The 25,712-nt window shown below is 42.3% G+C and overlaps 1 protein-coding gene across 2 annotated transcripts in view; it reads right to left on the minus strand.

Annotated features, from left to right (window-relative positions):
* Positions 1-25,712, minus strand: part of SV2C (synaptic vesicle glycoprotein 2C) — a 236,681-nt gene that overhangs the window by 192,570 nt on the left and 18,399 nt on the right. Inside the window, exon 1 of one of the 2 annotated variants that reach the window (XM_032335925.1) lies at positions 12,637-12,926. The exons of the other annotated variant lie outside the window; for it this stretch is intronic. The gene's annotated coding sequence lies outside the window, so the exon portion shown is untranslated. Of the gene's footprint in view, positions 1-12,636; positions 12,927-25,712 lie in introns of those variants that run through there. 2 annotated transcript variants of the gene reach the window in all.

Below are 25,712 nucleotides of genomic sequence, written 5' to 3' on the forward strand. Positions count from 1 at the left end.
GACCAAGACAGGTCAACTACCTTTTATTCCCTGTTTTGTCAGTCTCTTGTGGAAGCAATTGAGATGGCTCCCACCTCAAACACAGAAGACAGGCAAGGGAATCCCATAGGAAACATTGTCTAGCAGTAACCTCAGAGAATAACAAGAAATTGTTATTTGGAAAGCAGGGTTAGAAAGAAACCACCAGACTCCTACTGGGCATCTCTCGCAGTTGTTAGAGCAGCCATCTTTGAAAATGTCTGTTTCTTCATTCCTATAAGCTTTCCCCATCCATAACCATTACTAATCAAGATTAGAGCAGACAGTAAATTTCATGCCTTCACAACTCAAGTCTTCCCACTGCTTGCATTTCGGGTGAGGCTTGGAAGAAGAATTATGATAAAAGCTTGTATATTTTCTACAGACATACCATTTCTATAAACAAGTCCAGCTCCTACATCACCCCTATCCCTATACTACAGAGAGAGTAATGTGGCAGTCTTCCACAGAAAGAGCATGCTCCCTTCAGAGAAAATGCCAAAATGGAAGAGCCCTCCCTGCATTACGACTTATACCTTCTCATCCCCAAATATAAGTCGGCTTACTACATGTGGTATTAAAATGTACAGAATTTAGAGCAATCCAACAACATCTAGTAATAACATACATTTTGCAATGCCTTATTATATAATTTTTATAAATAAAATATCCCACCTGCATACATAAAGTGTCAAGGAGAAATAGAAAAAAATAACAAAATATGTTTTTAAATATGTAAATGTTCTGGTGTAACAACTCTAAAATACAAAATGAAGACATGGAATGCTTGCTTCTAAGTGTATAATCACCATAAATAAAACAAAAACCAAGGAGACAAACAGAGGTGTGCTTATTAGCAACTTAAATACCACAATTGGTGTGTGCTACTGCTGGTGACATGATTGTTGGAAATGAGCAACTAACTCTTGGTAAGATTTTGAATAAAACAAAGGATAGCCTTCCCTTGATTGATTGATAAGTAGTTTCGCCCAAAGAAAATATATATATAAACTATGCAAAAAAATACTTGTATTTTATAGAAATACAGAAAATACAGAAAAAGTTCTCGACTTGAATTATTAGAAATGAAATTTTTACTTAAATGGATGTCTGATGGGACACGGGAACGTTGTACAGTGTGTGAGACAACACTCTGTTGTGTGGAACTGCCCTATGCATTATGTCTTTGGTCAGTGGAACATGGGCTGAAGTGACATGCATGGGCCCTGAGCCGAGGCTTAAGAGGCATCACATGTTTCCACTCACCTTTCCTGTAATTCTGTCATCTCCAGGCAAAAAATATAAACTGGGTAGCCAATTATTCCAAGTAGAATTAAAGACATGACCCTACCCTGTAATTCAGAGAAAACCTAGCAAAGGTCAATATAAATTAAAAACTCTGCCAGTCCAGAGATGCATGGGCAAAAAGAAATTGCTTTAGGTCACTAAATTTTAGAGCAGCCAGTTAGGCACTATGATGTAGCAGTAAATATTAGATGTATCAAATGAGATTTCCTCTCCCCCCACCCCACCCCAGCATAAGGGAGGCAAGTACAGTTAAAGGAGGGATAGAAAAATCAATAACAAATTCACTGAGCATTATATAAAAAACTCATGATGTACTATAACTTGGCTAATTGAATTTAAATTAAAAAAAAAGAAATTCATGATGTTGGACAGGGAATGGATGGATATTGGGAAAAAGAAGGAATGGTGGGATCCAAGGAAAAGGTAGAAGCTAAGCAGCACTATAAAAAATATGCAACGCTGAGTCACTAGCTATATGAGTTGCTGGGATATGGAAGAGTTCTCCAACAAACCATGCCAGTGTGAATTTCATGAGCTTGCTCCTCTACAATCACTAAGGAATCTGCAAAGTTTGCCACAGTCTGACAGACTGTAAAGGCAGGCAAAGAGTAGTAAGAATTGAATATGGTTCATGGTTTTCACCAAATAAAACCCTTGTCATCAAAATTCAAATCATGGTTCATTTGTCTGTTCAGATTATTAACATGTATACACTAAACAACCATTAGATCATAGCATACCTGTGAGTAGTTAATTTTTATCGACAACTTTGCTTTTAAAGAAATTGGAATCTTTTGTAAACCTGGCTTCTATCATACAGATATTTGTAAAATTGATTAAATGTATCTGTCATTCTATCTAGTTACTGATGTTCTGATATTTTCAGAGCTGATTAATGGTAAATGAAATCGTGGGCTTAAATACTTGCAAATAACCACAGGCAATGATTCCATGTTCCAATGAGATAGGAATGCATTTTAAATAATTCACATACGTTTTTAATGATCTACAGATAATGCCACATGACTCTGAAGTCTCTAGAATCTATACAAAAAAACTGACTGAAGTATCCAAAGCAATGAAGAAATACAATTAGATATAAAAATCACAAGAGTTCATAAAATACAAACAAACCAGTGATCTTAAATAACTATGCAATAAACTTGATAATCTAAATAAAATTGACAAATTTCTTTCTTTTTTTTTTTTAAACACTGCTTATCAAAATGGATTTAAGAAGAAATGGAAACTCTGGAGCATTTATCTATAAAAAGAAATCATTTTGTAATGAATCTTACATTCATTACAATCTTATATGAAATCTTATAATTTCATCCAGACTTAAAAGCACTGGATGAAATTCTGCACACATTCATAAGAAATATTAGCAAATCAGAATCAGAAGTGAATGTATCCAACCTGATAGAAGTGGAGGTCAAATGACAGAATTGCTCATGAGGGACTTAGACTCAGGTCACAGGTGGAACCAAGGAGAGTAGAGAACAAATTAGGACTGCTTTCTCTGCCTCTGGCATCTGGCGGACTGAGAGTTTGGCCATCCGGAGACAGCATCCTCTCTGGGCACAGTCATGACATTCTCAAGTCCATCAGTAGTGATAAGGCTCTGCCAAGCAGTTTCCCAGACAATGGGCATCTGAGCATGACAGGGAGAACTGTTAGGCACCTCCAGAAGGAGGTTACGTCTGGAAGAGACATGCAAGGTACTGCTAGAGTGCCGGGAATCATCCCTGTCAAGATCTGGGTGTTGGTTAAAGAGATGTGTTCAGTTTGTGAAAATCAGTTTAGCTATACCCTTTTAATATGCACATTTTGGTCTCCGCATATTATACTTCACTTAAAAAGGCTTAATAAATATTTAAAATGTGTTCTATGTGTCAAGTACCTGGAGTTACAAAGATCTCAGTGACTTGGCCTCTTCCCTTAAGTTCAAGGGACTCAGAATTCAGTGGGAAATCATGTAGAGAGTCACAATGACAAAGTGTGAAAAGCACTGTGATGGTGGTGGCTACAAGAAAGAAACAAAGAAAGGGGCCCAAATTACCAGGAAGAGGTGTGAAGTTTTAAGCTGAGGCTTGAGGCAAGTCGGAGTCTTTTCCATGAGTGGGTATATGTTGAGAGTCGGGGTAGGGTAAGTGGTGGGAGGGAGAACATTCCAGACCCATGGAAGAGAAGATAAAAATTGTCCACCTCCCATCCCATCAAGTACACAGCCATAGGATGAAAAATGTTCCTAAAAGCAAAACATTCTGAGGAGAAATACAGGCTTCTGACAGCCACTGGACACACAAGATTTATTGAGAACACAGGTGGAAGATGGAAGAGAGGTCCTCGACTTTAATGACCTAGGTCAGCAATGCACAGCTCCTCTCAGGGTCCACTGTATTGGATGTTTATAGGTGAGTTCCCCTTTTTCATTCAAAATGAAAACAGCTTTATTGAGCACCAAAATAATTTATGTTCTCACAACCTCAATTACCTTCCTGTACTATGAACTAAAAAAATATCCATGGGAAAAACTGACACTGAATTTTAGCCACTAAAACATTAATATCTGGGCATATTTGAGAAACATCATTACAAGGGCAACTTGAAATTAATTTTTACTAATTCTACTAATGCCTTAATTATAAAAGTAACATGTAATTATTGTTAAAAACTCAAATATTTCAGAAATATATGAAGTGAGAAGTATCAGGTCCTCTCCCTCTTATCCCCAAAAGATAATAGTTTGGTCTTTGTCTTTCTAGGCTTTTTCATGTACTTTAATTTTTTAATAGAGACATATGACATATTCTGGTCAATAAATTGCTGTATTTTTTAATTCATAACTTATCTTCAAATATTTCCATGTTAGTACATGGAAATCGTTCTTTTCAATGGTTGTGCAGTATTTCATTATTTAGATAAACCATATTTGATCTGATCACCCTCTGAAGGACCTTCAGATTGTTTCCAATTTTTCACTACCACAAATAATATGCACAGAACATCCTGTGCAAAATTCTCATGATTTGTCTTAATATTCTGGTACTTCTGAGCATGTCTGGAAGGGAAGGACTAAGACATCTCCCAGTAAAGCACTTAGTCCAAGCAGAAGACCATCTGAGACCCATAATTTATGGTCTTAGGACAATGGGTTGGAGTCAGAAGGGAAAATGGATTGTGAATACAGGACGTGGTGTCACCTGCAATGTTTCTCACCAGCACAATATATTTGCACATCCTCTACACTCTCCAGGGACATTAGGAGCACATGGTAGCATCAGGAGGTTCAATAATCCTGGAGCCAGGCATCCTGGGCAATGGGATGCTGCTGCAGGGGAAACAGAGGCAAGAACCACAGACATTATCCCTGAGAGCTCAAAGAAGTAGTAAGACTCTTTGCAGCAGACGGGGAATCCACAGCTGTGGAAGGAATAAAACCAGGGGAATGACTGTGGATGCCAGTGTGGACCTGTATGTCTACCTCCACACTGACGTGGCTAAAAGGAAACCCTGGCTGCACATATAACGGGATACTTCAAAAAATAATTACCTTTATACTTAAATTACTTTCATGCTGAATGCAGCTCATAATTTTTTTAATGTGCATTAACTGGAGCATGGTGTCACACGTTGAAAATAATACTAGTGTGAAGGGAAACATGAGAATGTCCCAATGGAAATACTAGAATGTCGCTTCTTCAATACAAACACACAGAAGCACAAAAATTAAAAAAAGAAAAAATGGTGTTCTTAGCACTACCAGAGAGTAATATTACAATGAGTATATTTTAAAACAAGCCAGTCAGAGCTGGAAATGACAAAGTGGGTCACCTTCTCTACCCATTGCTAAAACGCTTGGTTGTTCCCTGTGCAGAGGCTCCTGAGCTGTGTGACTCAGCTGGGTAATTTAAAGCAAAGAACAAACATTTCAGATATTTCTCTTAGAACAATTTCAACACCCCAAGATAACTATTTATCTTGTGTGGATCCACAGATTTAGAAACCTGAATACTGGAGGGGACAGAGTCTAAAATACATTGCCGGTGTTCCTGGCATTCCTGCAAAGGCAGACCTAGAAACTTAAGCTGTGGTCTCTCAGCAACTGCAAGAATGGTGACAGGGAGGGAAGGTCCATGGAAATGACCCAAGGATGGGAGACCTAAAGCTAGTTCTTTCTTTTCTTTTTTTTAAGATTTTATTTATTTATTTGACAGACAGATCACAAGTAGGCAAAGAGGCAGACAGAGAGAGAGAGAGGAGGGAGAAGGCTCCCTGCTAAGCAGAGAACCCGATGCAGGTCTCGATCCCAGGACCCTGGGATCATGACCTGAGCCGAAGGCAGAGGCTTTAACCCACTGAGCCACCCAAGGGCCCCCTAAAGCTAGTTCTTTAAAAGTTTTTGATGCTCATTCAGAGATTTGGACCACACTGGATGGTTGTAATCAGGTGAAGACCGTCGTGATATACCAGTAAAGACACTGATTTTGGTTCAGTCAATTACAAACCATATAACAAGGGGGAAAAAAATCACAAGTTCTCTGAGTAATGAGAGGCCCAGGGTCATGATAAAGTCTGCATGATCCACATGCATAGGTATGTACAAATACACATAGGTTCCCAGGATTAGCTACTAACTGACAAAAGGAAAACATGGGGCCCCTAGTTCAAAAAGTTTCAAGAGGTGATGGCAGAGTATCAACAATACACAGGGGCTTTCTAACCATGAGGCCCCCATGGGGCCCATGAAGCAAGCCCTCAGTGTTAACATTCCACAGATGGGAGCTCCTTGAGAATAGGACCTTAGGAATTGCACAGCTCAGTCTCCAGAGTACCTTGCATTAGGTAAATATTCAGGAAACATTTGACTACTTACAGGATTGCATTATAATAAAAAGGAAGCAGGGTTTCCCACATTAAGAAAGAACCCTGTCATGTTTCAAAACAAATACTGATTGAAGAGAAAAGACATCTTTTACAGTACAATGCCTGCAAAGCAACACACTAGCAGCTTTATGTATGTTTTCTCCATTTACCCTTTATACACAGTCCTAGAAAGTAGATATAAAAATCCTCTTCTGACAGCTGAAGAAATTAAGGCTCAAAGAGATTAAGAAACTTGGGGGCTCCTGGGTGGCTCAGTGGGTTAAAGCCTCTGCCTTCCACTCAGGTCATGATCTCAGGGTCCTGGAATGGAGCCCCCATAGAGCTCTCTGCTCGGTGGGGAGCCTGCTTCCCCCTCTCTCTCTGCCTGTCTCTCTGCCTACTTGTGATCTCTGTCAAATAAATAAATAAAATCTTTTAAAAAAAAAGAAAGAAAGAAAGAAATTTGTCTATGGTTATACCATTTTTCTCAAGCAGCTCATTAATTCATCTGATAAAATTTACTGAGCTCTTATGATGCTTCAGATTCTGTTTTAGACACTAGGGATAAACAGCAAGACCAACAACAACCTATCTCTAATTCTGTCCTTGGCCACATGGAGTTTGTAGTTCAGCCATGAGAGACGGGCTTTAATGAAACAATCTCACTTTTTCAAAAGAGGAAACAGTAAAATAAACAAGTTTTATAAACAGAGTTGCCAGATTCAGCAAATAAGAACATAGGATGCCCAGATAAATTTAAATGTCATATAAACAACAAATAACATTTTACTGTAACTATGACCCATGCAATATTTGAGACACACTTAGATTAAGAGAAGTTTTATTAATCTGCATTCAAAGTTACTGAGTATCCTGTTTTTTTCCTACTACCTTATTTATAAAGAAAAGAACACTGTAAGAGAATAAAGAATTTTCATCTCCCAAGAGGGTTGGGAAGCTGTCCCAGAAAGGAAAGATGATGGAAGTCTAAAGAACATCAGGAGTTAACATGGTGAAGGTAGGGTAGAGCACGTGATAAGGCTGCTGTAGCAGGACTGTGCTGATGTTTGAAGGTTGCTAGGACGGGAGAGTTTGGAGGTTAAGCAAAGTGAAGTTACAGAAGTGAGCAGGGGCCAAGCCATCCAGGACCGTGAAGGCCAAGCTAAGATTTTCAGGCTTTCTGGCACCAGAGCAATCTGCCACAAATGTTGCTCCTTCTCTCTGGGCCCTCCCTTCTGTGATACCATCTACCTAACTGTCTCCACAGGGTTCTTCCCAACCACCCCTCTCACTCAACTCTGCCTCTGACTCCTACCACAGAACTGGGTCCTCTTGAAGTCTGTCTTTCCAGCTGGAAGGTGATTTCCCTGAGAGCTTCAAGCAGAGATTCAATGAACATCGAAGAGAACAACACAGCCTACAAAGCCCTGTCATGCTGCTACCCTGTCAAGTACTAGTTCAAGCACTCCTGCAAGGGTAGACCCCTATTGAAGACATATAACCCACTTGGCAGATCCTGGTAAACAGTATATTCTGGGCCCACGCATAGAATTACTTAGAATATCTAGGATGAAGTTCAGACATCTCCATTTGAATCAGCTCCCCAGGAAAGTATGATACACAGGACTACTGAGAATCATAGGTCTCTTCAGCTATACACAGAGTCTAATCCACAGGATTTTCAAAGAGTAGCAAACAATAAGAAAAAGCACTTGGTCTAATCAGTCATAATTTTCATTGTGCTCTTGAGTTGTAAGAGGGCCCAAGTGCTATAAGGAGACTAAAGCCCATTAATAGAGTTCTTACTTTCCAGTATTAATCATCTGCAGGACATCCTGTCCACAGGAAATGATATAGCAGCCATGGTATGCATTGGGGGCTCAAGAGAAAGCATTTAAAATTTGTCATGTTAGGGGCACCTGTCTGGCTCAGTTGGTAGAGTGTACAACTCTTGATCTTGGGGTTGTAAATTTGGGCCTCACATTGGGTATAGAGATTATTTAAAAACAAAATCTTTAAATAAAATAAAATAAAACTTGTCATGTTAAATTCATCTGAGTATCTGCTTGACTGAGATTAGTAAGACTGAGATTATTTTTCAATCTTGGTCTTTTAAAAATGTTTTAATCCAGGGCGCCTGGGTGGCTCAGTGGGTTAAGCCGCTTCCTTCGGCTCAGGTCATGATCTTAGGGTCCTGGGATCGAGTCCCACGTCAGGCTCTCTGCTCTGCGGGGAGCCTGCTTCCTCCTCTCTCTCTCTCTCTCTCTGCCTGCCTCTCTGCCTACTTGTGATCTCTCTGTGAAATGAATAAATAAAATCTTTAAAAAAAATGTTTTAATCCATAATCATAATGGCATAATACAAAATCTAGCAGATCAATTATTCTACAAAAACAGAGCCCACAATTCCATGTAAAATCACAATGTGAGTTAACAAAAACACTTCTTATATTCTACTTACAAGTAAAGTTCAAATTTAAAATATAACTCATCAAGGGATAAAGAAAGGTGTGGTATACACACAATGGAATATTATTCAACCATAAAAAAGAATGAAATCTTGCCATTTGCAATGACATGGATGGAATTAGAGGGTATTGTGCTAAGTGAAGTAAGTCAGTCAGAGAAAGACAAATGTTTTGTGATTTCACTTATATGTAGAATTTAAGAAACAAAACAAATGAACAAAGAAAAAATGAGAGGCAAACAAAAAGCAGGCTCTTGAATTTGCAGAACAAATTGGTGGTTACCAGAAGAGAGGTGGGCGGAGGGATGGGTAAAATAGCTGAAGGGGATTAAGAGTTCACTGATCATGATGAGCACTGAGTAACGTACAGAACTGTTGAATCACTATATACTACACTTGAAACTAACATAACATCCTGTATTAACTATACTGGAATTAAAATTTTAAAAAATAAAATAAAATATAACTCATCATGTATTTCTGTATTTCACGGAGGGAAAGAATATCAGAACCAGAAAAGTACCAAACTACCCAATGCACGGATCTTTCTCCATTTATTTCTTTTTGTTCAGTTCTTCCCAACAGGGGAAGCTATGATAATATGCAACTAGTAGCAAGTGTCCCTAATTACAAGGGCTGTTTGTGATAAAAATAAAGTGTCTTTATACACCATTAAGACATATTTCCAGCAAGAATTAAAATAGTAATTTGACCCCCCATTATTATTTCAGCTGTACCAAATAAAGAAAGAAGCTCCAAATTCAATTCACTGCAACATTTTACACTGGCTGCTCAATAGGGCTGGAATGGAAAAATCAAAGTAAAAACAAAAACAATTTAGCAATGTTGTACGGAAACCACACACAAACAGGGGGCTGCCTCTCAGGTTTACTGACAGACTTAACCTAAACAATGAGTTTGTGATAAATGGACAATAATATACACGTTGTAAACCATGGGACAGACAAAATCCAAAGCAACATGGAACCAAGAAGCACTCGTGAATCATGGGTTTTCCCTCGGTACAGCCGCACTGGCTAAATAGGGCATCTTAACTTTAACCATTCATAGATATGCCGCATTATGTATGAATAACATGAATAACAACACTGTGAGTAGTTAGGAAGGCATTTTGACAAATCAGATGTTTTTATTCATGAACTGTATTATCAACATTAGAGTAAGAGATAATATCCTTAATTATAGGAAATGGATTTTCTGAGACTTGTGGTCACGTGATACATTGCACATTATGATACCCTTTGTGGTCATCTCTTTAAGGGTGGAAACTGCATCCTGTTTTCTGAGGCACCTTCCACACTTAAGGAATATGACTGGATTAATAATGAGTAGAATTTTTACTTAAAAGCTCTTAGGCTAATCTGCTGCTCACACCAGAGAAGCTAGTCTGACTGTCATCAGGTCATAAAATATAAATCTGCCTTCTCTACTACATCACCCAAAACACTCAGATGTAATCCAGAGCTTCCCCCACCCCTTCTCCAGACAGCAGCTAATGGCATCTGATTTTATATAAGACTGTTAGGAAAAGTCTATTGTCTGCATTTGCTGACATTGAAAGCTAAATTTCATTAAAAGAACAGCACTGGTGAATGTCTCCAGAATTTTCTAAAAGATAAAACTGTTTTCCTTTTCCCTTAAAGGGACTGTGTTTCATAATATTTTCCATTCATAGAGAATTTGTAGGCACAAAGCTGAGACCATCATCTTCTATCCTCAAAACAACTTTGTAGTAAGAGCTAGTCTGAGCTATTTTTCAGACTTCTCAAATGTGGAGGATGAACCCAAGAGGATAAGTCACTTGTCAGAAGTGATTAAAACATAACGCTTGGGAAAGCCAGGACTAGGATCTTTGTCTCTGGGCTCTTTGATGACTGCCTTCCTTTTTACCTTCCTTCCTCCCCTCCACCTCCCCCCTTTCAATCCTTTTGCCATATATCCTGCAAATCTGGAGTCATTCAGCAAAGCCAGTAGAAAAACCTTTGTCAGGAGGCTTCCAGAAGTGGGGTCTTTTTAAAAAATAATAATAAATAAAATGAAACATAGATTGGGCTTTTTATTTTCCCCCGGGGAATGCTTTCAACACACATTTTTCTGTCCTAAAGGAGAAATGCCGCACACTATATTGAAAGCCATTCTCAAGCCCCACTTAGAGTCCAGGTGTCCTGACAAACCTGAAGAATGGTGAAGGGGTGGATGAGCATTATGGCATCTCATGAACCTCAACGTCAAAGCTTTCACATGAAAACCTGCCACGAGCACGAGGCCTTTCGGAACTTGCCCCAGAAAACGCGTGAACGCCAAAGTGATGAATGCCAAATGCTCTTCCAGAATTATGGCTAAACTGAAACAACTTTCTCCTGCTATCAAGCAACTAAATATTTAGGAAGGCAGTCTGTTGAGAGAGGAAGCCATCAGGGCATTCCCGCTGCGGCGCCTTAAAAGACGCCCCATCTTTCGATCCCGGGGGAGAGCCTAGTCGCTGCGGCGCCTTCCCGGCACTGTGGCGCACTGCGGAGCTGCGGGCTGGCCCGCAGACCCAGCCCTGCTGGGCTTTCCTCGCCGCCGGGGCCGCAGCGCACCCCCAACCCCCAACAGTCGCCTTGCAGCCCCGCCCGGTGCGCGCTGTCTGCGCGGGGTGCGCTGCGGGGCATCCATCACTCGAGAGACTTTGACGCACACGCGCGCTCTTCCAGATCAAGACTCCGCCACCTCCCCTCCAGCCCCCACCCGCGCCTGCCCCTAGCGGGTCTGCATTTGCATCACTAGCACACGCAGCGGGTGACGTGAGCGCCCCCCCCACACACAACCGCCGACTCTAGCCGTCCAGGCGGCCCCTCCTGCCACTGTGACTCAGCCCCACCCCCTCCACCCCCGCGCGCCCGGCGCCTAAGGTCCCCGCACGCCCACAGAAAGGCCCTGGGTTTTGTGCATCTGCCGCGGGGTGCCCGCTGCCCCACAAGTTCATCTCCACATTCTGCAGTCTTCATGGGCCCAGCTCTGGGGGGGGGGGGGTCCCCGCGACAAGCTGGAGAAAAGTGTTCCCAGTTCTAGAACCCAGGCGGAAGGGAAAGAGTCTGATAATTGAAAGGGTCAAGTGTATTGAGTGATCGCCGCCACAGCTCTCACCGCCACCTGAAATGACCCAGGTAGCTCGTTTATGGGTCATAGCCCCTCTCCCGCCCTGAGCCTCACGCCATTCCGTCTATTTCGCCGCACTTGGAGCACAGTGGGCGCTCAGTAGGTTTTGCTGAATAAAGGCGTCGTGTATGTAGTGAAGTGCGGCACTTACAAACAGCCACAGCCCCGCGGGATTCCCTGTTCTCCATCCCTCTCCGGTTCTCGCGCAGACACTAGACGGGGGCTTCGGGGACATCCGTGGCATAGTTTTTTAAGCCCCGGGGCTTCTTTCAGGCTCGCACAGCGCCCAATGCGGCTGGCTGCCTCTGCTCTCCCGCCACCCGCAGGTCTGCAGAGGGATCCCCGCCGGAAAGTTGAGCCCAAAGCTGGGGTCGGAGTACAGGTGGGACGCCTGGCTGGGGCTCGGAGCTGCTTGTTTTGATTCAACCTCACCCTCCCCGTCCATCCACGTAAGCAAAGTATTGTGGAGGTCCCCACGGAAGGCGGGCGCGGCTTTCGAATCCCGGCTGCCGCCCTCCAGCGTCCCCCGGGAATCCGGGCTAAAGTGCGCCCGGCTCCCCGACCTACCCTGGGCATCCGAGAGTCACTTCAGCTGCTTTACCCTGAATTCCCCCGTCCCGCCCCAGCAAAAAAGAACCCGCCCGGGCAGCACCAGGCACCTGCAACCGTTTCCTCAGGGGCACGCGGGGCAAAGTTGCGCTTTTACAAGGCAGCAAAAAGTTCCCCACGCTGCAGCACCCGGCTCCCGGGTCCGGAAGGGAAATTAGGCGGCGGCTGGAAAACCCGCCACCGCTGCCGGGGTCCCTCACTCACCGCTCTGGCCGCCTGGGACCCCCTGCTCTAGGTGGTGTCAGCGCTGCAGCTGCTGCCTCGCGGGCGTCGCTCGGGCTCGCTCCCTGGGGCCGCCTCCGTCTGCCACTCTCGCCTGCAGCGCGCGGAGTGGTGACTCCTCCGAGCGTGTCAGCGACGAAAGGAGGGGCGGGAAAGTGGCTCCGGGCTTGCACGCTGCGGTCCTCCTCCCCCTCCTCCGCCTGCGCCTCCTCCCCTCGGTGCTGCAGTGCCGGGCGGCGGCGTGGCGAGAGTACTAGCGGTGCGCAGGGAGGGAGTCACCGCGCGCAGGGGAGGCGGGAGCGGCGCACGACTCGGTGCGGGGCGGGCTGACTGGCTCCGGGAAGCCGGGGTGCTAAGGTCTTGCTGCAGCGTGGAACCGGGGGCGTGGGGGGAGGGGCGGAGCCACCCCCAAGTGGCAAGTACTTTCGGAGGAATCATGGCTCCGAGAGTTTGCAGCGAGGGGAAAGCGTGACTCTGAGTGGTGTACTGGGGGCGGCGCCCCTAGTCTGGTCCCCCAAGACACCAAGGAATTCTGAGTGCGGGACCTAGCTGCTGCCAGGGGAGGGAGGGTTTGCCCCCTATTTCTGGGCCTGGGACTGACCTGTTAACCTCAACTCGTCTTCCAGAGAGCCATTTGGCAGGGCTAAGTTGACCAGTTCCTTCACCCTCCACCTCCGCACGGGCATACAAGTCGACTGGAAACTTGGGGCGCAGCAAAAGCAAACTTTGCTCGGCGCCTGAGGTCTCCCTAATGCCAGGTGGGACCAGACAGCCCGATCCCAGACAGCCGGATCCACAGGCAGACACTGGAAGGGGCTCTTTTAGGGGAAACTACTGAATATTTTAAAAGGAGAGGGAAGCACGGGAATTTTACTTGTATACTCAGTACCACTGGCGTGCTGGAGACTCCCAAATCGGGCTTCCCCATTGCAAAGCAGCAGGGTTCGGCGTCTCCGGGAAGCCGACTGGGGCGACGCCTTACCCAAGGCTGGCGCGGCCACTCCACCGCGGTAGAGGAGGGCGTAGTCGTCCGCTAGCCTCTGACTGCCGCCCCCCACCCCCCGCCAGCTCTCCACCCGTCACCCCCATCTCGCGCAGTGCCACCCAGATACTGCGAGAAGCTGGGCTTCCCCAAATCCCTGACCCTGCCGGCTCCTTGCTCACATGGAACGAATGCAGGGTGGGAAGCGGACACACCAGCAGGTGTCTTTCCTAAAATCACTGCTCTAGGTGTGAGTGGCCGAAGGCAAGACAAAGCGCAATGCCTGAGCGGGATGCGGTGGGTGGTATACTCACACACACACTTTCTCTCTCTCTCTCTCTCTCTCTCTCTCTCTCTCACACACACACACACACACACACACACACGCACGCGCGCACGCGCGCGGCTTATCTGCCCAATGTGTACTATTCGTGTAGATATGCCTGGATGATTGAATGGATCCGTGTATAGATACAAATACAAATATAAATATTACATGTACTCGTGCTGGAAAGAAAAGATAGAAGGCATCTTAGGCAGCCTCCTGCCCAGAGAAGCTGGTGGGAATGAGGTGGCTGGATTCTGAGCAGTGTTGCTCTATGAGCTTTCTGGCTTGGTTTGTGTCACTATGCATGATGCTGTGGAAAGAGGAAGACAGAGATGCAGTCCTTGGCTATAATCTTCCCTTCTCTCCATTTCAGGCGCTCAAGAACTCTTTTAAGCTATGATTCCCCTGTCCTGCTTAACCTATACTTGCTTTGGTACACTGGTCTTTGAAAACCTGTCTGGGTTTTTTTGGGTTAAAGGCTTTGCAGTTTGCAACCATATGTGGCACTGTAAGGTGATCAGGAAACATGAGAATTAGGAACATGCTTATTTGCATTTCATGGATCCCTCTACATAAGCAAATTATTTAAGTTAAATAAGTATTTAGGCTAAAATCATTGTGTTGTTACCATGAGAAGGAAAATATATCTCATGGGAATGCCAAATAAATCCAGCATTGGAAATGAAATTGTGAAATTAAAAAAATTATAAATCTTATCCAGATCACCTGCATATTATTACACATAAAGCTTTTGATCTCTCAACTGCAAAACATGCTGGTGATTCACTGGGTTTCCAAATGGACAGACAGGTCCCCTCTTGAGAACCTTCCCCCAAATGTCACATGATAATGGATTATTTCTCCAATGAGAGATGTTCAGAAAACCATGAATGATCAATGTGCCCTGTGCCATGCTATCTCTTCCTTCAGTCATTTCCCTGTGCTGTCCATGGAAGATATTTAAAGGAGTGTAAAAATTTTTCAAGCTGCCAAGTTTTCATGTCTTTTTTTTTTTTTTTAAGATTTTATTTATTTATTTGACAGACAGAGATCACAAGAAGGCAGAGAGGCAGGCAGAGAGAGAAAGGAGGAAGCAGGCTCCCTGCCAAGCAGAGAGCCCGATGTGGGGCTCGATCCCAGGACCCTGGGATCATGACCTGAGCCGAAGGCAGAGGCTTTAACCCACTGAGCAACCCAGGTGCCCCTCATGATTTGATGCAGTTGAAGATAACAGCCCCAACAGGAAAATTCCCAATTGTGTATTTTTGAGAAATGTTCAGTTTAAGACCGGCTTGTGTTAGAGAAGGGCATTTTAATGCTGTGTCTTTGGAGGACAACAAACATTCTCTCATGACGATGGGATGCAAAGATTCTTCAACTTGCCCTTTTAGGGTCCCATTTGGTACACCCCAGGCCTATTGCATACAACACTCAAAAGAGTCTTCACACCTCCATTATAAGGATGTGTTTTCTCTCCTAAAAACATTTGTCTTGTAGGAGCTGATGGGGAGGGTAAAGGGGCACACCTACACTGTCTCCTGTCTCCCCAAAATCCCAGTGCTCTGATGTCACTACCCTCCTACCAATCTGGAATTTTATTCCTCAGTGCAGTATCTGCTGAGAATGCTAGAAGGTAAGCCATTAAACCCAGCTAAAGAGCATCAGAGATCTATCTTTGCATCTGCAACATGGATTCAATAAAAATAATTCATACTAAGTACAGACGCTGTGGTGATTAAACTTGATCACACAACATAAGAAGCACAGTGCCTAGCACACAGTGGACATAGATTAAATGTTAATACCCTTCCCCTTTTAGTAGCCAGAGTGAGGTTTTCCCAAGTCTGTGCCTTAGAGTGTTCGTTCTATAAGATATTCCTGCAAGCTTAGGGTAACTAATAGCTGGCTTCCAGAACAGAGACCTCAAGAGAGCCTCCATGCACTTGGACCAAGTCTACATCACTTCAGTTCTCCTCACCTTCATCACTGAGGGTCAGTAACAAAGCAGACAACCTTCTCACCCTCAGTGCTCACAGCTTCCCCAAGACTCTTGAGTCTACCAGTGTTAATCTCATTAAGCCCTCAGTGCCTATTTATGTTGGTTACCACAAGCAGCTCGAGAATCTCAAGTGCATTTCTCATCTCCTACATGTTGATGTTCATAAGACTGAGCACGTCTTATATGTCCCTTTCTCCCTATCCAGCTCCTAGAACCTGTTTTGCCCTTCTAGAAAGCAAAATCCACCATTAGCAAAAGGCCCTATATCTTCAGCCTCTTCTCTGGAGGTTCCCTCCACTTCCTGCTCTAATGTAAGCCTGATTCTCTCCCTAGAAAAACTGTTTCCACAGTCCTCAAAAGTGATGACTGGTTTCTCCCTCTCAAGCTCTTGTATCACTGTGTCAGGAGATAGAAGTGGGGATCCTTCTTGTTCCTCAGTGTTGCTTCCAGAATATTATTCCTCCCTTCTCCCAAAAACCTATAGCTCTGAATCTTACTTCATCAGGTTATTGTACACTTTTAAGTGTTGCTGCTATGCTCAGGCCTCCATGTCACTCTGCACCTTTCCTGACAATTTTAGCTCCTAATTCAAGGTCACTCCCTAAACATTAATCCTACCTTAAGCGTCACAAATCTAATGCACATAAGATGTTCATTCCAACCAGTACTACCCTTACTCCTGAGCAAGCAAGGGTTCTGTGCCCCTTTGGTGGCTGGGTTTGCAGCCCCAAATTTTCATGAAACCATGGAACTCAGTTTAATATTGGGCTGGTAACTTCCCAAGGCCCTGGCAGAAGAAATACAAATACTTTCTGGAGGAGCTCCCCTTTATCTTAGACTTTAAAAATATTCCCTCAAATAAGTTTTTAGTGAAATCTAGAAAATGATGAAGCACACAAAACTAACTAAACACACAAAGAAGGATCACACCATAAAGGAGAGTCAGCAGATACAACAGAAGAAACTTCAGTCCTTCTTCAAGAAAAGACTTTAGATGTTGGAATTATTAATCACAGCTCTTCCTTTACTTGAAGAACAATAAAAGGCAAGCTTATAAATATTTGCAGGTGATAGGAAACTACAAGGAATAACCAATCATACATGAAAACCTTTCCAATTCTACTGATTATCTTACCAACATTCAATCCAACTTCCACACCCATTTAACACAACTTCCTCCTTCATTAAAGAACCTTGATTCTTTTCAGGGATCAATCTTTTTTGTTGTTGTACACGTATATTTACCAAAATGATTTTACACAGAATTCTAAGAACACGTTTCTTTGTATTTCACAGAAAGGCATGTAATTCATACCACTGCATAACCAAATTTAACTCCTAACTAGATGGATTACATTTTCTTTAAAGACTTAATGGCAATAATCATTATTATGATTAATAATAATTACTGACTGAACAATAAATTCAAGAAGTAGTGAATTAAATTTAATATGGTCCCATATGTCCTGAAGAAAGTTGTACCTGATTCGGGGGAGTTTTGTTATGTCCAAATAACGTCCACTTTAGAACTTCTGTGCTGCAGGGTCATGAATCATCAGTACCCTCCTTTTCTGCCAGACATCATGCTACCAATCTCCTTTATTCCCTGGCCAGGTCTTTTAAGATCTATAAAAAACAACTATAAGATTGAAGTGTATGCCTTTCTCTCTGGCTTCTGGGTAGATTTCCTTTACTCACAGCTGAAAACATTCTTACATTATCCACGACTCTAAAAAAGTGTCTGGTACATAGTAGATTCTCCACAAATATCTACTGATTTAAACTGAGCTGTGTGTTGGGTTCATTTCTGCTGAGAAAACAAGAGGGATGTCTTCATCTGTTGGTCCCTAAATCATAGAAGGTGTTTGGCAAATATTTTCTTGAAGCCAGAATGGCTTCAGGATCTTAGCACAAGGGAAGTTTTTAGGGTCCAGATGGAAGGCTGAAAATGTAAGAAAAAAAAAAAAAAAAGACTCAATGAAAACTCAGATTCTGGAAGACTTTCTGCTCAGACTGCCAGGGAAGGAGTTGTACCAGGCAGGGTCAGGAAACAAGAGCCTGAAGAGGTCTCTGGCTTCCCCTGGTGGCTCAGCGAGAAAGATAACATGTCTCTTGGGAGTCTGTGCTATGGCAGAGATGGGGAAGGGAGGAGAAATGTCCACAAGAGACTGTGGGGGGTAAAAAGCAGCAGAATTTGATGTTTGGAAAGCTTTCCTATTAAGAAAGAGAGAGATGAATGAAAGGAAATCAATCTCTTCAGGGCCACACCCTGGGTAGACTTTGTGGGCCCCTAATTGTCCCCCTCTGTACGGTTTGCTCCCTGTATCTGCATGTCTTGAATAAAGTAGATCTGTCACTCAGGAAGTGTCTAACTTCAGTGCATGTGACTACTGATAAGACACAGAGGGGGTGTTGTATTCCTGAGGTCTCTGTGCCAGGAAGAGGAGCTCCTGATACCTAAATGGTGGCAGACAAAACTGGAACCATCTCACACAACATGGGGTGTCCTGGCCATTAATTTAGTGATGCCCAGGAGACAGTAAAGCTGTGAGTAGGGAACTCGCTCATTCCAAGTCTCTCAGTGACTGTGTAGTACCTTTGAGTAAAGTGTAAATGCCTCAGCTTGTCCATATGTCTCATGTCATTGCCCACCTGAGAGACTGACACAGAGGAAGCACTGAATCACAAGGCGCCCAGGATGACCTAGCCATTCTCTGACCTCAGCCATCCTGGTGCATGCACAATGGGCCTAGGGAACTGTCACCCACTGAAGGATGGCAGTGGACAGATATGTACTTCCCCACAAAGGGACAATTCTGAGAACATTCTATATAGTCTCTCGGAGGATCTTCAGTAGGATAGCCTCCAGTTGGCCATGATGGTAACCAATTTTTTAGTCAATAAGCCACTGACTTTCCTCCCTTCCTTAACTCACCTCTTCACCTGCTCACTGTACTTCACAGGATCGATTCTCGGGGAAACTACATGTAATCAAACCCTAAACCCAAACAGAGACAGCCACTGTGCAAAGGCAGACAAAATCAGTTCTGCACACTGAGAGCTTTTAGGTTCTACTTTGTGTATGGCCTCATTACTTACCAACTTGGCTATAAGTATCCTGTCTCATTTCCTGAAGTGCCACAGCATTTGAAAGCTCATAAACTCCCTGATACAATGCTTTCCATATGAGAGGTGTTAAATACATTTGAATAATTGTTCAAACATTTAATTAATGGTCTACATTCTGTCTTGAACATCTCTTTCCAAAATGAGACTTATTAAGAATCCTTCTGTATAAGAGATTTACAGCTTCAAATTTTGCAATACCTCTTGGAGGGGGAATAGTACAATACCATGAGAAACCTCCAGCACTCTTATCATTTTAATTTGGTTTAGGTTAAAGCTCACACACACACAAACACACCTACTTTGTAGCAAAAGTAATCTCTCTGAAATTTTTCCTGCTCTTTTTCTGACTTCTGTAGCTGCTCCAAGCTCTGTAATAAGTGCTATGGATCATTTGTATCTACATGATTTATAGCTCAAATCTGAATATTCCCATTGGGTCTTTCATATTATCACTGGCTGGATTTTCCTTTTTAACATTCTCCCACAAGTTTGTTAATACATTAAATTCTACGAAATTATTTTCCTGCTCAAGGGAGAATTATTGTCCCCATGTTCAGAATTTGTCTTGTATCATCTTGCTGCTCCAAATTAGTGTTCTAACACTCAGCTTTTCTATTTTAATAATAGACATGCTGATTTCCCCCATATGATCTAACTATTAAAAATGCACGTAGTAAGCTCTCAAAAAGTTAGGTTCACTTCTGTTTTTAGCATGATGCATAGCTATTGGTCCTGACCAACTTTTGGGTCAGAAATTGTTTTTTCTTTTAAGATGTAGCAACACTATGAATGTTAATGATGGAAATATACGGTATTAATGGTCTAATTCATGTTTTCTCTTGCTCTACACTTAAGTTAAAGCTATTCCCTGCTGATAAAAATATTTTTGAACTACCCATGCCTTTGTTCCACTCCCAGTCCCACGAAGAGTTTTGTGGGTGCCATAGAAACCTGCATAATGATATATCCTATATGGACACTTGATTTCCCTTACTAAAACTTAAGCTCATTTCTGTGTGCAGTTGCAGCCCAGAATTAAAGATTCTTTAATAACGGGGCCTGATGGATTAGGTGAAGCTTAGTGTCTCTTCCTCACACATTCTTTAAATACCAAGAAAGTAGATTCCCACCTCTACTATTGATGAAAATTCAAATCAATCTCATCCCAGGCTATTGTTATTCCCAAGGGAGGGAATAGACAGTCTCATTTTGGGATAAGAACTAAGTTACATTTTACCAAAATTCAGTGTTTGGGGCCATGAGGCCATTGTCTGCTCTCTGACCTGCTGAGGAAGAAGCTTCTTCCTTTCTTTCTACCCCCTTTTCATTCATCCCACAAGCAGCAGATTCGGGTTCTTAGGCATGCCTTGTAAGTATGGTGGGCTCCATCTTGTCCTCTGACTCACCACCTCAGAGGTCACCTTAACTGCCATGAAATTCCTGTTTTCAAAAGAAGGAGCTCATTTCTAAAGTGTTCCTAGGGATGTAGGCTCAGAGACCCCTTGAAAGAACAGAGGTTGGCCCAGGATTTCCTTTAAAGAGATCCCCAAAACACTTATCTTTAGCTTTTCCTAGAGGCAATGAGAAATGGCACAGAAATGGGTAGAAGATATTCCAGATCATGGGTTCTTGGAATGCTCAGTGAAGAGATTTCCTCGGCATATCATCCTGATAGTTAAGACAAGAGTCACAGAACACAGTGTTCATAAGACACAAGAAGATGGCTACAATTTAACACACAGACTAAATGTCACTTCGGTAAAATACAATTTCTATTGCCACCTTCCAAGCACCACCTTTACAGAAGAAGACAAGATTCAGACACCCTGGGACAGCCAGTTCAGAAATCGATCAGTGGGAATGGGCAGTGTTCTTAGAGGTTATCATGCTGAGACCTGAGAGTCCTAGAGAAGTCAGGCCTCCATATTATTTACAGAGAACATACAGATCCTCACCAGGGAAAAAAGGATACTTAAGTGCCACCATCACAACTTGCTACATGTGTTCTTGCAGAAGGCCTGGGTCCCAGGGACAGTAGACATTTGCCTTGTAGAACAGGTCTGGATAGGAGTCTAAAGGCATGGTTATCTCTGTGGTGGGCACCTCCTCTTCCTCTTACCTGGAAACATCTGCATATAAACCAGGTGTTTTTTGAGGATCCTTAGAACAAGAGCAGCAAGTTGGCAAAACTCCACTTAGAACACAGGCCGGTGGGCAGCAGAGATGTGATAAGAAGTCAGGGTGGTGAAATACCCTAGGAATTCGGGGCACTGTGCCTGGTCTCCTCTGCCAAGAGGAAAAAAAGCCTTAATGTGGGCTGGGGTGCTATGGCCCTGGGATGGTCTTAGATGTGGGGCAGGACTAGATTCCCAGCTGCAGAGCATAGAGAGTGACCTGGCAGGCAGCTTCCAGGAATGCAGCCAAGGTGACTGACTAGTCAGCAGATAGAACAACTGGGATGACAACCCAAAGGGGCTACACAGAGCTGGAATCCAGATATGAGGCCTGTGACAGTGTTGAGTCTGTAAACAACAGAAAATGAACCTGAGACTAACCGGGGCCAAAAATGGTGAGAAACTGGAAGAAAAGTGAGTCAGTCAAAACCACAGGAAGAACTGAAGGCCACATCTGGGAAAGTAGATTGCTCAGTAGATTGCTGAACTCTGAGAAGCCTCTTTTAGGGCTCTGTCTTTGGAATGATTCTGCTGCCTCTGCCTTTAGCCCTTGTGTGACTAGCTTGGGATTCTCAGGAGACTCTGAATGGCACAGTCTGGGGCACATGACACATGGAGGCCTGGGCCAAGGGCACCCAGATGGACATGCCCACCAGGACCACAGAGAATCTGAGAAAGGGTGACTGAGCACCAAGAGAGTAGGATGTGGCTCCCAGAGGAAGGGCGGAGTGGTTCTGTGCAAGACAAAACAAGAGATATTCAATTCAGAGCAGCTGAATGACAAACAGGGGCATTGAAGGCTTGAATGGAAGTTAGAGAGTGCAAGGTAGAAGGTCATTTGATGCAAGAGTCAATCTACAGATTCTCACGGGTGCAGCTGGGTGTGAGGACAGAGCAATGAGGGGCCAGGCTCAGACCCACCGAGTAGCCACAGGTCAGGCAAGTGGCCTGCAAGAAGATGGCAGACCTGCGCTTCCTTAGTTGAGTCTCAAAGCATATGGCACCTGTACAGAAAATCTGCACCACAGATTCTTGGCAGAGAGTGTTTACAACTTCAAATGTTTTACTGCTCATTCCTCAAAAAAAGCTCAGCTTTAATAAAATAGTATTTATGAAGGTCCCACAGAGCAGGCAGTGCATCCATTTGATACTCCAAATGTTACACTTACTGTATTGCAGCAGACCGTGTGGGAGAATGCAACTATCTGAGATGGTTTTCCTTTTTTTTTTTTTTTTGCATTTTGCCAATTTTATTAATTATACTTTCATATTATGCCATCAGCTGTCATATTAGGATATTATTTTTAAAAATCCAGCATATATTAGTGTGGGGTGGTTGTGAGGGCTGTGGTGACTGGATCAGGCAGCACAACCTTTAAGCAATCTCAAGGGAACTTTTCTTTTCCATTTTTAGTATCAGTAAAAGTTTGATCCTTTTCTATAAATGCTTATTCTGTCCTAGTTATACTTTATCCCCTTATATAGGTTTTAGAAAACAGCTCTCCTTAGAGTGTTTCAGGGTACAAATAAATAGAAACAGAAACAATATTATTTTCTTAAACTTTTTAGATCAGATAATTGCTACTATGTTAACTATTTTGAAGGGTAAACAAACACTGGAAGCTATTCAATTAATTATGAAAATGGAAAACCATGATATAAAAACCTCAGAGCAGTAATACAAAACGAACAAAAACCAAAGATCGATCTCGAAACAGATATAGATACAAAAATCTTGAATAACATGCCAGAAAGTTGATTTTGACACAATAAAAAGAAAAAGAGTATACCATCGTGTCACTAGTTTCATCGAGATGAAAGTATAGTTTAGTATTAAGAAATTTTTGGGGGTGCCTGGGTGGCTCAGTGGGTTAAAGCCTCTGCCTTTGGCTCAGGTCATGATCCCAGGGTCCTGGAATCAAGCCCCACATCAGGCTCTCTGCTCAGCAGGGAGCCTGCTTCCCTCTTTCTCTCTCTGCCTGCCTCTCTGCCTACTTGTGATATCTGTCAAATAAATAAATAAAATCTTAAAAAAAAGAAATTTTTTAATAATAATCATACAGTCAGTATGTAAGTCCTATTATATCCCAATATATGATGAGATGTTAATTCTTAAAATCTCATACTCACTTTTGACTTATTACAAATCTAGATATAGGTATAGGAAAATAGGTATAGGTACATAGGTATAGGTATAGGACCATACATTTTCAAAAATGTATTTATATCAAGCCAACAGCCATATTATTATTGGGGAAACACTGGAGGTATTACCATTAAAATCAGGAGTTAAAAAAAAAAAAGAGGCCCATTATTATCAGTACCACTTACCTTGGTTTTATAAGTATTGGCCAATGGAATAAAACTATGGACCAAAGATTTGGGGCGCCTGGGTGGCTCAACTGGTTAAGCCTTCAGCTTAGGTCATGAGCTCAGGGTCCTGGGATCGAGCCCCACATGGCAGGGTGTCTCTGCTCAGCAGGGAGCCTGCCTCTCCCTCTCTCTCTGCCTACTTGTGATTTCTCTCTCTGTCGAATAAATGAATAAAATCTTTTAGAAAAAATACGGATCAAAGATTTAAGAAATAATCACAGGGAAAAAAAGTAGAAGAAACTATCATTACATGTAGTTTTTAAGACTCTATATGTATAAACACAAAGAAAAAAATTATGGAAAAATGGCTAAATACAGATAAATATCCAAAGGTCAATATGTATTCTATATATTGACAATAATCATTATAAAGAGTAATGGCGGTTGGGAGAAAGGGGGTGGGGTTATGGACATTGGGGAGGGTATGTGCTTTGGTGAGTGCTGTGAAGTGTGTAAACCTGGCGATTCACAGACCTGTACCCCTGGGGATAAAAATATATGTTTATAAAAAATAAAAAATTAAAACAAATAAATTTAAAAAAAAGAATAATAGCAAAAGATACTATTCACAAAAGCAAGAGAAGATATAAAATTCCCAAGAGTAAACTTAGCCAGAGAATTGTGGGAACTAAATGAATAAAATCATAAAGTTTTACTAAAATACTTAAAAGTTGAATACATGGAGCCACATTCTTAAATAGAAAGCTGAATATTATAAAGATATCTATTCTTCCAAAGTCAATTTAGAGATTTAATAAAATATATACAACTTAAGAAATTTGGGGGGATGTTATCAAAATAACTTTAAGTGTACCCAGAAAAATAAAATAGGTAAGAATTGCTTAGGCAGTTTTGGTAAAAGGACAGTAACTAAACATCCCTTCCCCAAAAATAATAAGGTGCAATAATTAATTCAGTTTGGCATTGGCATAAAATGGTCTGTAAAGCCAGTGGAGTGTAACAGATGACTAAAACCTAAGTGGTTTTAAGAAAATAACAAATAATACTGTTATTATCAATTCTACTATCCATCAGTTCATGCACTGAGTGCTTCTAAAGCCTGCTGTAGAGAATGTGATGAAATAGCAAGGGAACTTTTTAAAGATAAAAATGATACAAAATCATAAAGAAAACTAGGAGGTCGCCCGGGTGGCTCAGTCAATTAAGTGTCTGCCTTTGGCTCAGGTCATAATCCCACAACCCTGGGATTGAGCCTTGCATCTGGCTTCTTGCTTAGCAAGGGGCCTGCTTCTCTCTCTCCCTCTGCTCCTCCCCTCAGCTCCTGCTCTTTCCCTCTCTCGAATATATAAAATAATATCTTTTAAAAAAAGAAAGAAAGAAAACCAGCAATTATTTTCAACAAATTATGAAAAAGATTGAAAGCTCCAATAGCCTGACTACACAAAATAGTCATACAAATTATCAGAGGGAAAATAAGGCCTTAGGAGATAAATGGGGAAAGGGAACAAATTGGAAACTGCCAAGGGGGAACTAAAAATAGTTGATAAATAATCAATAAAACACAATTTAAAGCAACAATGTATTTTCATCACCAAACAAATTCTTAAATGAAAACTATTTTTTTATTTTTATTCTTTGAAGGTTTTATTTATTTGAGAGAGAGACAGAGAGAGTGAGCAGAGGAGAGGAAAAGAGGGAGTGAGCGAGAGAATCTCAAACAGACTCCCCACTGAATGCAGAGCCTAATGCAGGGCTCCATCTCACAATCTTGAGGTCACGACCTGAGCCAAAACCAAGAGTTAGCTGCTTAACCAACTAAGCCACTCAGGTGCCCCTTAAGTGAAATCTATTTAATAATTAACTTAGATCACATCTATTTTCTTTAAGAATTTAAAGCAGTTTAAAAAATATAATTAATGGCATAAAAATTATTTTTAAGAAAATCAAATCAAAGCCAAATAAGTTCAAAGAATAAGCCTTCTAAAAGATAAACTACTGACACCATATCAAAATAGAAACTTCTGCACAGAAGAGGAAACAATCAACAAAACTAAAAGGCAGCCTATGGAATGGGAAAAGATATTTGCAAATGACATATCTGATAAAGGGTTA

The sequence above is a fragment of the Mustela erminea genome, chromosome 3, assembly GCF_009829155.1.
Source record: "Mustela erminea isolate mMusErm1 chromosome 3, mMusErm1.Pri, whole genome shotgun sequence".
Taxonomy (NCBI): domain Eukaryota; kingdom Metazoa; phylum Chordata; class Mammalia; order Carnivora; family Mustelidae; genus Mustela; species Mustela erminea.